We start from the raw sequence: 10,831 nt of genomic DNA, 5'->3' as shown, positions 1-10,831 counted from the left end.
TTGAAGAGCATCTATAATGTATTCATCACTCTGATTGGAACTCAGTGTGTTAGTGTACCCAAAAGCTATAGGACCAAGGATTTTCCTTGAAGAAGCTTTTAATCTAGTTGGGGTTTCTGGACTATAATCTTGAAATAATGAATAGTATAAGGCTGTATTAGACAAAGCACAGTAAGAGTAACATGGAAGAATAGTGACTAGACTTGCAAGACAGTGCCTTAGTTCAAGATTGTTTTTCGGTTCTTTTTTTCCCCTTGCATCCTTGGTAACATTGATGTGGGAAACTAAGGCAGAAGGAAAATTATTAAATTTCCATACTGCCTACAGCCTACTGGCAAGCCCTTGACACAGACAGAGTGACATTCCTCTAGGGACTCAACTGCCTCAATATTAATACTTTGCTAAGGGCAAAAGGCAATCCTAGCTTGACATCCCTCCAGGATCCTGTCATATAAAAATTCTCTTGGAAACTTCCTTTACCTCTAAACTCCCCAAGATACGTTTTGGCAGTCATCCTCCAAACATATGGCCCACCAATATACACCTGAAAGGTCTCATGACTAAGGTTTTATTAGATGGTAATAAATGACCATTTCCCGACAATAGCTAACCCCCCACAAGGTCTTGGAAATCTTGCTTCCAAAATTCCTTACAGACTTAGTGCTATTTCTAACTCCCTCCTAACCTGAAAACATAAAATGGGTTACTCCTCACGAACCCCATTGCCGCTTTTTCTGCCCACAGGTCCTTTTGCCGAGCTTTAATAAAATCACCTTTTTGCACCAAAGATGTCTCAAGAATTCTTTCTTGGCCATTGGCTTTGAACCCTAATGTTCTTTCCTATATCAACATTATTTATCCCTTACTCTTAAAATCTCTACCTTGGGTGCCTGGGTGGCTCAGTCAGTTAAGGTTCTGGCTTCAGCTCAGGTCATGATCCTGGGGTCCTGGGATTGAGCTCAGCGGGGAGACTGCTTCTTCCTCTTCCTCTTGCTCCCCCTGCTTGTGCTCTCTTGTTCTGTCAAATAAGTAAATAAAATTAAAAATCCTTTTTTTTCTCTACCTTGACCTTTCTGACATTTTGTAAACTCAACTAATATTTACTAAATGAATATTCATGGGAGTATAATTCCTCATAAATTTCTGCCAGTTTGGAATTACCCTGTTTTTATTTTATTTTATTTTATTTCTTTATTTCTTCCTGTGTTTTAAAGTGGGACACTAAGTATTAATTGGGTTAAGTTACTTAGGTTCACCCAGGAAATAAGGACTATAGTTAGGGTTTATTTTTTTATTTTACTTCGCTGTTTTTAAAGATTATTTATTTATTTATTTGACAGAAAGAGAGACAGTGAGAGAGGGAACACAAGCAGGGGGAATGTGAGAGGAAGACGCAGGCTTCCTGTCGAGCAGGGAGCCCAATGTAGGGCTGGATCCCATGACCCGGGGATCGATCACGACTTGAGGCAAAGGCAGACACTTAACAACTGAGCCACCCAGGCGCCCCTCTATCTATTCTGTCTTTAAACACAACTCCTTGAAGCCATTTTCCTATTTTTTTCTGTGATCTCCTCTGTTCAGGTGATGCTGCAATTCGTATCTCAATCGCCTGTACTAAGTCTCGGATTTTCCAGTTTCTACTTCTTTCTGACCATTGTTGTTTGGAAATCCCATCAGCAGTTGGTGATCCTGTCTAAAACCCCATTCTTTATCCTTCCACCTCCTTATTTTCCCATTTCTGTCACAGGCTGGGCTTGGAAAATTCACCAAATTTTATTTGTGCCACTTTTCTATTGTTCCTTCTCAAGCCATATAGATAAGAAATCCTGTTTGGTATTTCATCATAATATCATAATATGTGGCACTGTATATTTATTTATTTTTGTTTATACTGCTTGTGTAAAGGTTTTTTCTTTTTAAGTTTTATTTATTTTTGTGTAGTCTCTACAACCAATGTGGCACTTGAATGCACAACCCCAAGATTCAGTCACACGCTCTTCCAACTGAGCTAGTCAGGTGCCCTACACTCGTGTAAGGCTTTCAATTAATTTCCCTGCCCTTGGTTTCTTTCTGTTCTAGCCCATTCTGAAACTGCTTTCAGCCAAGGATACAGTTATTACTACTACTATAATAAATAATAAATATTATTTATTTAATACATTTAGGAATAATATACATAAAAATATTTATTTTTTAAAAAAGATTTTATTTATTTATTTGACAGACAGAGATCACAAGTAGGCAGAGAGGCAGGCAGAGAGAGTGGAGGAAGCAAGCTCTCTGCTGAGCAGAGAGCCCCAGGTGGGGCTCGATCCCAGGACCCCAGGATCATGACCTGAGCCAGATCATGACCTGAGCCGAAGGCAGAGGCTTTAACCCACTGAACCACCCAGGTGCCCCCAAAATATATTATTTTAATAAACTGCTTCTTGTATCTTCTTTGTGCCGGAAGGAACATCATTTACTCATTAAAGTAACACTTTGAGTGGTGGTTCTTTTCCCCATTTTAAGATTAAAAATTAGAAACTTACAGAAAAGTTAAATTTTGAAAGATCACACAGCTACTAAAACACAGAACTAGGATTTATGCTGTGGTCCACCAGATTCCGGAGCTTATGCTTTGAATACTTCTCACTCAACTAGGATATATTTCAGAGTGAAAGGGAAAGCTATTTATAATCTCTGGAGGGACTGCCCTAGGAAAACTAGGCTCAGAATAACTTTATGAATTCTACTCTCACTTCATCATTGGTTACACTCAAATAAATAATGGAGAGGTTGAGAGAACATCTACTTTTGGAGAAAGGAACATGTGTTTATATACTTGGTGAGTTCAGAGATGACCACAGGACAGTTTTTTGAAATATCCAGAAAAAAAAAAAATCCTATTGGGTACACATGGAAGGAACTTAATAGAGAATGAAGAAATAAAGACACAAATTTGAGAGCCATTTACATGGAAGGATTGTGGAAGCAATGAAAGGAAGGAGCTCATCAAAAATTTAAGGAAGCAACTAATGAATCATTTAATACTACATAAAAAACTAGTGATGTACGATGTATCTTGGCTAATTGAATTAAAATTAAAAAAAGAAAAAAAAGAATGAAAGAAAATAGAGATAGTGTAGAAAATTGAGAGCCGAACCCTGGGAAATATGAGATATGAAGGGACAGGGATAGGAAGAAGAGCCTATATGGGTGATGCCTCAGTCTGTAAACTTCTTTCTGGAAAGGAACCATGTTTTTTACTGTGTGTGTGTGTGTGTGTGTGTGTGTGTTTAAGTTTAGTTAGTTCATTTGTTTTTTGTATCCCTGAACCTCACATATCACATTGCCAAATACCTTTATTAAAATCAGTTTAACAACGAGGTAATTGGGTGATGGGCATTAAGGAAGGCACTATATGTAATGAACACTAGATGTTATATGCAACTGATGAATCACTAAATTCTAGCCCTGAAACTAACAATATGTGCTAACTAAATTGAATTTAAATAAAAAGTAAACATTAAAAAAAATCCTGGAGCACTGAAAAAAAAATTAACAGTAGCCACTATGCAGACACAGATGATTACTGAAAGAGGAATTGAATTCTATCTATTTTCTCAGGAGCTAAGGAAGCTATTTCACATGGAGGTAGGTCAGGTGTCATCTCTTCTCTCTGGCCAGGTTTGTGCTTCTTATTGAAGCTGGGAATCCTATGATATGTGGGAACTGATTTGGGACCATACTTGTGCAAGTTTGATGGTCTACTAGAAGTCTGAGAGCCAACACACATGCATGAGACATACATGCAAAGGCATTTGAGTATATGTAAATCTTCATATGCCCTGTAATGTTGTATTTATTATATATAGTTTAAGTTTGAAACTAATAAGAAGAAAGCCATTTCAGAGATTCCAGTTTTGGAAAGGCAAGAGTACTATACAAATGGAAAGGGCAAAACAGCTCTTTTGTTCTCAGCTGTGAGGGAACAAGTCATCAGGTAACAGGACTTTACAGAAGCCCTGTTGGAGATACATTTGGAAATGAGGTTGGCATGGAAACTGTCTCTGAGGTAACAAAATCCCCTTAGAGCTTTCAGAGAACCCTCAACTTCTCCGTACTTGGTTCTCAAGGAGAGCTTAATTTCATTCATTTTAATGAACCGTTTTTCTCCGTTTATTGCATTTTTGCAGTGGGATTGAGAACAAGGATTAGGATTACTGGAGTTACTCTGGGACATGTTAATTCTAAGTATAAATCAAAAGACAAGGCACTGTCATTGGTGAGTCTTAGCTGAGGGTGGGCAAGTCCTCACGGATGAGTGTGCACACACAAACACACAGTGTGCATGCAGTGGTTTTAGCAGAACTTTTCTGGAGGAAGATGGATTTCTGCCTTTGTGTTTTGACTTCATAACTTCTGTAAGAGGACTTTTGTCATTAATCCAGGACCAAAAACCTATTTAATTCACTGGCACACTGAAGCTTAAATTCCCCCAAATCAAGATTTATTTTTTGGGTATGAAATCTGTCTTCCTTAATATTAAGGGTCCCTTCTAAGAGGCATCGAGTGCAAGTTGCCATGTAAAAGTTTATTAGTCTCTGTATGAATGAAATCATTTCCTGAGGACTATTTTGACAATGTGTGCAGTAGTTTTAGTAGGTAGAGGTGGTGTCTGTAGCCAATATTAGGCATTGTTAGTAACATACATTAAATACCTTGTGTTCGTTTAAGAAGCTCAGCAGGGTCCCTGGGCCCTATGAAGTTTGGAGTTGGGTAGATCAGAGTTTGACTCAAGATTCTGGAAACTACAAGCTGTGTGTACTCCTCATTTTTAAGATTATTTATTTATTTATTTATTTGACAGACAGAGATCACAAGTAGGCAGAGAGGCAGGCAGAGAGGCAGGCAGAGGCAGGCAGAGAGAGAGAGGAGGAAGCAGGCTCCCCGCTGAGCAGAGAGCCCGATATGGGGCTTGATCCCAGGACTCTGGGATCATGACCTGCCTGAGCCAAAGGCAGAGGCTTTAACCCACTGAGCCACCCAGGCGCCCCTACTCCTCATTTTTAAAGTGGATATTTATAGGTCTAATATATAAGACTGTTGTGAGGAATAACCAAGGTATTATTTTTTGTGCATTGCTTTGGATCCTTCATTGAGCGTCCTGGATGAATACAGTGTTCGAAACATGGTCAGGGTTCAATGCAAGGTAGTAATTACTGTTTTTCCCGTGGTGCCTTGCTATAATTAATAGCCTAAAAAGATGTAATCACAATGAAAAATGTTCCATGGGTCATTAAAAATCACATCAAGTATTATCAAGGGTGTAAACAAACATTTCTTCTTCCTTAGGGGGGCGGTCTCTGGAGCAGTGATCCCGAGGGAGTCTCTGTAACTATGTCCCTGGGATCTCTAACTCCTTAGTCTCCTGTTATCCATGGGCATTAAGAAAAGATGCTGTCTCATGCCTAGAATTTGGACAAGAGACTTGGGCCAAAGCCACAAACAGATCAAGTTCAGCCCAGCAAGACAACTAGAGGTTTTGATCCTCAATGTAGAGAAGCAGAAGCAGAGGGTCTGAGATCTGAGTTGTCACTTTCTGTTCACCGGGGCCATTTGGGTGTCCATGGAAGAGACGGATGAGAGCCAGTGGAGAACAGCCCTGTGACTGGAAGCAGAAGGAGGTGAGTGCCCGGCTGACCTGGTCTGTCCTGGAGCAGAGGGGGTAAAAGCTCAAACCCCGGGACCCGGACCCCCCGAGTTCACCTTCTACTGTAACTTAGCTGCACCAGGACTGGTGCAAGTCACTTGGGTCCAGGGTCCTCATCTGTGAAATGGGGATACTCACAATGCCACACAGCATTTAGAACAGCGCCTATCCCATAGCTGGTACTCAGTAAACGTTCCTATCCTCGTCTTCTTTATGTCACTCCCTGCACTTCTGTGGTGTGTAGCCTTCTCTCTGTCTCAGTGACTTGTTTCTTTTTCCCTTACAGATCCTCCTAGAGGACAATGGCTGCAGATAGCGCCTCCTCTGTGACAGAGTTTGTCCTTGCAGGCTTAACAGATGAGCCAGAACTCCAGATGCCCCTCTTCTTCCTGTTTCTAGGTTTCTATGTGGTCACGGTGGTGGGGAACCTGGGCCTGATAACCCTGATTGGGCTGAATTCTCACCTTCATATTCCCATGTACTTTTTCCTCCTCAACTTGTCCTTCATAGATTTTAGTTATTCCACTACTCTCACCCCTAAAATGCTCATGGGTTTTGTCTCAAAGAGAAATACCATTTCCTATGCAGGGTGTATGACTCAGTTTTTTTTTTTTCTGCTTCTTTGTCTTTTCTGAATCCTACATCTTGTCGGCGATGGCATATGACCGTTATGTCGCCATCTGTAAACCACTGCTGTACACAGTCACCATGTCTCCTCAGGTGTGTTTCCTCCTTTTGTTGGGTGTTTATGGGATGGGGGTGTTTGGGGCTGTGGCCCATATGGGAAACCTAATGTTTATAACCTTTTGTGCTGACAACCTTGTCAATCACTATATGTGCGATATCATTCCCCTCCTTGAGCTCTCCTGCAATAGCTCGTATATAAATTTGCTGGTGGTCTTTATTGTTGTGACCATCGGCATTGGGGTGCCCATTGTGACCATTTTCATCTCTTATGGTTTCATTCTTTCTAGTATTCTCCATATTAGTTCTACTGAGGGCAGATCCAAAGCCTTCAGTACCTGCAGTTCCCATATAATTGTGGTATCTCTTTTCTTTGGATCTGGAGCTTTTATGTACCTCAAACCACCTTCTATTTTACCCCTTGACCAGGGGAAGGTGTCTTCTGTATTCTACACTGCTGTGGTGCCCATGTTCAACCCATTAATCTATAGTCTGAGGAATAAGGATGTCAAATTTTCCCTGAGGAAAACCTTGGGCAGATTAACTTTCTCTTGAAAAAATATTAGAAATTGAGATAAAAGATCCAAGGATTTTTATATTGTAGTGTTTTTATTACTATTACTTATTGTTATTCTGATTTTTTTTTTAAACGAGGAATCCAAGCTCCAGTACTTACTTTTTTTTTTTTTAAAGATTTTATTTATTTATTTGACAGACAGAGATTACAAGTAGCAGAGAGGTAGGCAGAGAGAGAGGGGAAAGCAGGCTCCCTGCCGAGCAGAGAGCCCGATGCAGGGCTCGATCCCAGTACCCTGGGATCATGACCTGAGCTGAAGGCAGAGGCTTTAACCCACTGAGCCACCCAGGCGCCCCGCTCCAGTACTTTCTTTCTAAACTATATGCCAGAGGAAATTTTAACTTTCTTTACCAAATGGACTGATTCTCCTCTACACAAATCCCCCAATTCTTTTTTCTGTACTTTATGAAAAATAATTGGTATAATTTTAAAGTATTCAACATTGAATGGGGCTTAGGAATCATTTGATCCAGTGCCTTTATATAAAACATCATACTTTGCAGAGTCAGAAACATTCATATGTTGCCCAGGAACATAAAACTACCTGGTGCCAGAGCTGGGACTGAAAACCTTGCTTGAATCCCAATCCAGTTTGTTTTCCCCTATGCCATGTTTTTTTGCCTCAGTTCTTTCTTGGAAGATTTCATTTCGCATGTTGGTTGACCTAGCACATTTAAGTTATGAATATATTCACAGTAATTTCATGCACTTTTCACAGGATAATTTTAATATATCACATTTTGCAAGAGAGTAGGAGGTGAAAAATTTTGTTGAGTTGGTCTTGGCAAAATGACAAGATCAGTGTTTGATGAATTTTATAGTGTGTAATTGGAAAGTATGTTAGATTTCAGAGAGGCAAGTATGGTGTCCACTGACTTGGTGGGTGGAGCCCTACAGACATAGTTTAGTGAATTAGAACTTCCAGAGGACATAAATGTAATTTTATGGGGTGTAAGGGTGTGTGGTGGAGGTGTCATATGTTATTTAAAGACTAACAGAAAGAATTTGGAGTCTTATTTCAAGGGTTACCTTGGCTGTAGTCCAAGATAATTGGCACTATCCAATATGGCAGTCACTAGCTGTGAATGGCACTGAGCATTGAACCTAAGACACACAGCAAATCAGGAATATAATTGTAAAATACACACTGGGTCTTTGAAGGATTAGTATGAAAAATAATGTAAGCTATCTTGCTGGCAACTTTTTATGTTGATAACATGTAGAAATAACATTTTGGATCTATTAGGTTTAATAAAATGCATTATTAAAATGAAATTTTCTGTTTAGTTTTTTAATGTGTCTATTAGAAGTTTGAGAATTACATATGTTGCTCACATTATATTTATACTAACGGACACTGGTGTGGAGGATGTAACAGAGCACCAGGTAGTTGGGACATATTTAGTTATCAGGGCTGCACCAAGCCTCTGCTTATTAGGAGAGGCAAGTGCTACTGAATTTTCAGGCATTGGAGATAGCCATCATATTCTAATAATGGGGCGCATGGAGAAGGGATGGTGATCTCAGGAGAAGTTCATAAATCTATAGTATTATGTAATGGGAAATAAAGCATTATATAAAAAAATCAAAAGAACAATTTTTTTTGGATATAAACTCACCATTAGTGGTAAGATTTCTTCGGGAAGCATTGATAAATGAAGTGCTGGGGAAATATTTTTACTTATGAACTTTTCCTTAGGAAAGTTCACGTCTAGTGGGAAATAAGGGAAGTTTGGATCAGTGTTTAATTTTGCCTTTTGATTCTGATCAATGTTGCTGCAAGGAAAAAAAGAAACACATGGGGGAGGATTGTACTATAGATGGGACTGAATAGTTACCTGAAATCAGGGGACATAGGATTTAGGCGTGGGCTGGTGTATTGGTTATATCCTGGGTATGCAGTACAATGTAGGTAATGAAAAATAACAGAAACCGTCCTTGAAAATTTTTTTTATGTTACTTTATTTTATTTTATTATTTTTTTGTAAAATTTTTTGTAGTCTAACTTTCATATAGCAAAGTGTGCAAATCTTTAGTGTATATCTCACTGAATTTTTGCACATGTATATGTAACCACAGCCTAGATAAAAATGTAAAACATTTCCATCCACTTTAGAAGGCTTCTTTTTGCTCCTTTGCCATAAGTACTATCTGCCCTCATCCTCCCCGCCCCAAGGTATCAACTATTCTGACTCTAATTATCATAGGTTAGTTTTGCCTATATTTGAAGTTCACATAAACATGTAATTTGTTGTTTTTGACTTCTTTTCTTCAGCATAAAGCCTGTGATAATTATCTATAGCATTGCATGTGTGGCTATATTATTTTTTTATTGTTGTGTGTTATTCTATTATGAGACCACACAATTATTTAGCTTGTTAATGAAAAGATAGTTTAAGTTTTAGCCCTACTGTTAATAACATTTCTACATAATTTTAAAAGATTTTATTTATTTATTTGATGAAAGAGATACAGTGAGAGAGATAACACAAGCAGGGGCATGGGAGAGGTAGAAGCAGGCTCCCTGCTGAGCAGGGGGCCCGATACAGATGGGGCTCCATCCCAGGACCCTGGGATCATGACCTGAGCTGAAGGAAGACGATTAATGACTAAGCCACCCAGGGGCCCCTCTATAAATATTTTTTAACATGCATTTTAATTGAAGTATGCAAAAGCTTCTTTTGGATATATATTTAGATGTGGATTTGCTGGATAATAGAGTAGATATATGTTTAGTTTTTTTTTAATACTGTCAAAGTGTTTTAAAAAATATCTGAGTCAGTTTGCACAGCTATCAACAATGTCCAAGAATTCCAGTTGTTCCACATCCTCATTGACACTTAGTATTTGTATTTTATCCATTCTGGTGTGTGTAAGCAAAATATCTTTTTTTTTTTTTAAGCAAAATATCTTTTGTTTTAATTTTTCTTTTCCTGATGTTGAGCATCTTTTAATGCATGTATTGGCTGCTTGAATATTTTCTTCCACAAGGTAATTACTCAAGTCTTTTGACCATTTGAAAAATAGAGTTGTTAGATGCTTTCCCTCTTGATTTGAAGGAATTAAAAACTCTACATGTAATTACATGTATGTGTAAGTATGGATATGTATGTATTATGTACATGTGCATGCATGTGTAAAATATATCAGTAATATATACAGATATAATGCCTACACACATCTTTATGTCAATCTCTCTATATCTATCTTCTCCCAAACTATATGTGCTTATTGTTGATACCTTTTGATAGCAGATGTTCTTAATTTTGAACTTTGGTTCACCAGTTTTGCCTTTTATGGTTAGTGCTGTGTCGTATTTAAGAGATCTTTTACTGTTCTTCTTGAGGTCAGAATAACAGCAATGTGAAAGGGTATGAGTGAGAAAGAAGACAGGACAAACTCATTGCAGCTTTGGTTCTGTCAACATTTCGGGTCCCCTGATCTTCCGGGTTCACCCCATGCTTATATTACCTCTTCCTCTATTTGGTTGATGCTTTATAGGGACAGAGCACTTGAAGCCTGAAGGCACCAGGATTACAAGTATTTTCAATTCAACAGACATATATTTATTTATTTTCATGTTTTAAAAAGGGTTTAAGAAGATATAACTGACATACAATTAACTACAATGTTTAAAGTGTTAATTTTGATAAAATTTGACATACATATATACTCATAAAGTCACCACCACAATTTTGTCTCTCCTGCCTTCTTCCATTCCCTTACTGCTTTGAAGGCAACCACTAATTTGCTTTCTGTCATTCTGTTGTTTTCATTCTCAAGATTTTTATATGAATAGAATGGTACAGTATGTACTCATTTTTGTCTGCTATCTCTATCTTTTGTCCTCTATTTATGTCTCAATAGAAGTATTT

At 38.4% G+C, this 10,831-nt stretch overlaps 1 pseudogene; it reads left to right on the top strand.

The window, feature by feature from the left end:
- Positions 1-344: 344 nt before the first annotated feature.
- On the top strand, positions 345-7,017 carry LOC122914039 (annotated as a pseudogene).
- The last annotated feature ends 3,814 nt before the right edge of the window (positions 7,018-10,831 follow it).

The sequence above is a fragment of the Neovison vison genome, chromosome 7 (assembly GCF_020171115.1).
Source record: "Neovison vison isolate M4711 chromosome 7, ASM_NN_V1, whole genome shotgun sequence".
In the NCBI taxonomy this organism is placed as follows: Eukaryota; Metazoa; Chordata; class Mammalia; order Carnivora; family Mustelidae; genus Neogale; species Neogale vison.
Note: the sequence above shows the minus strand (reverse complement) of the source record. Positions and strands in the feature narration are given on the sequence as shown.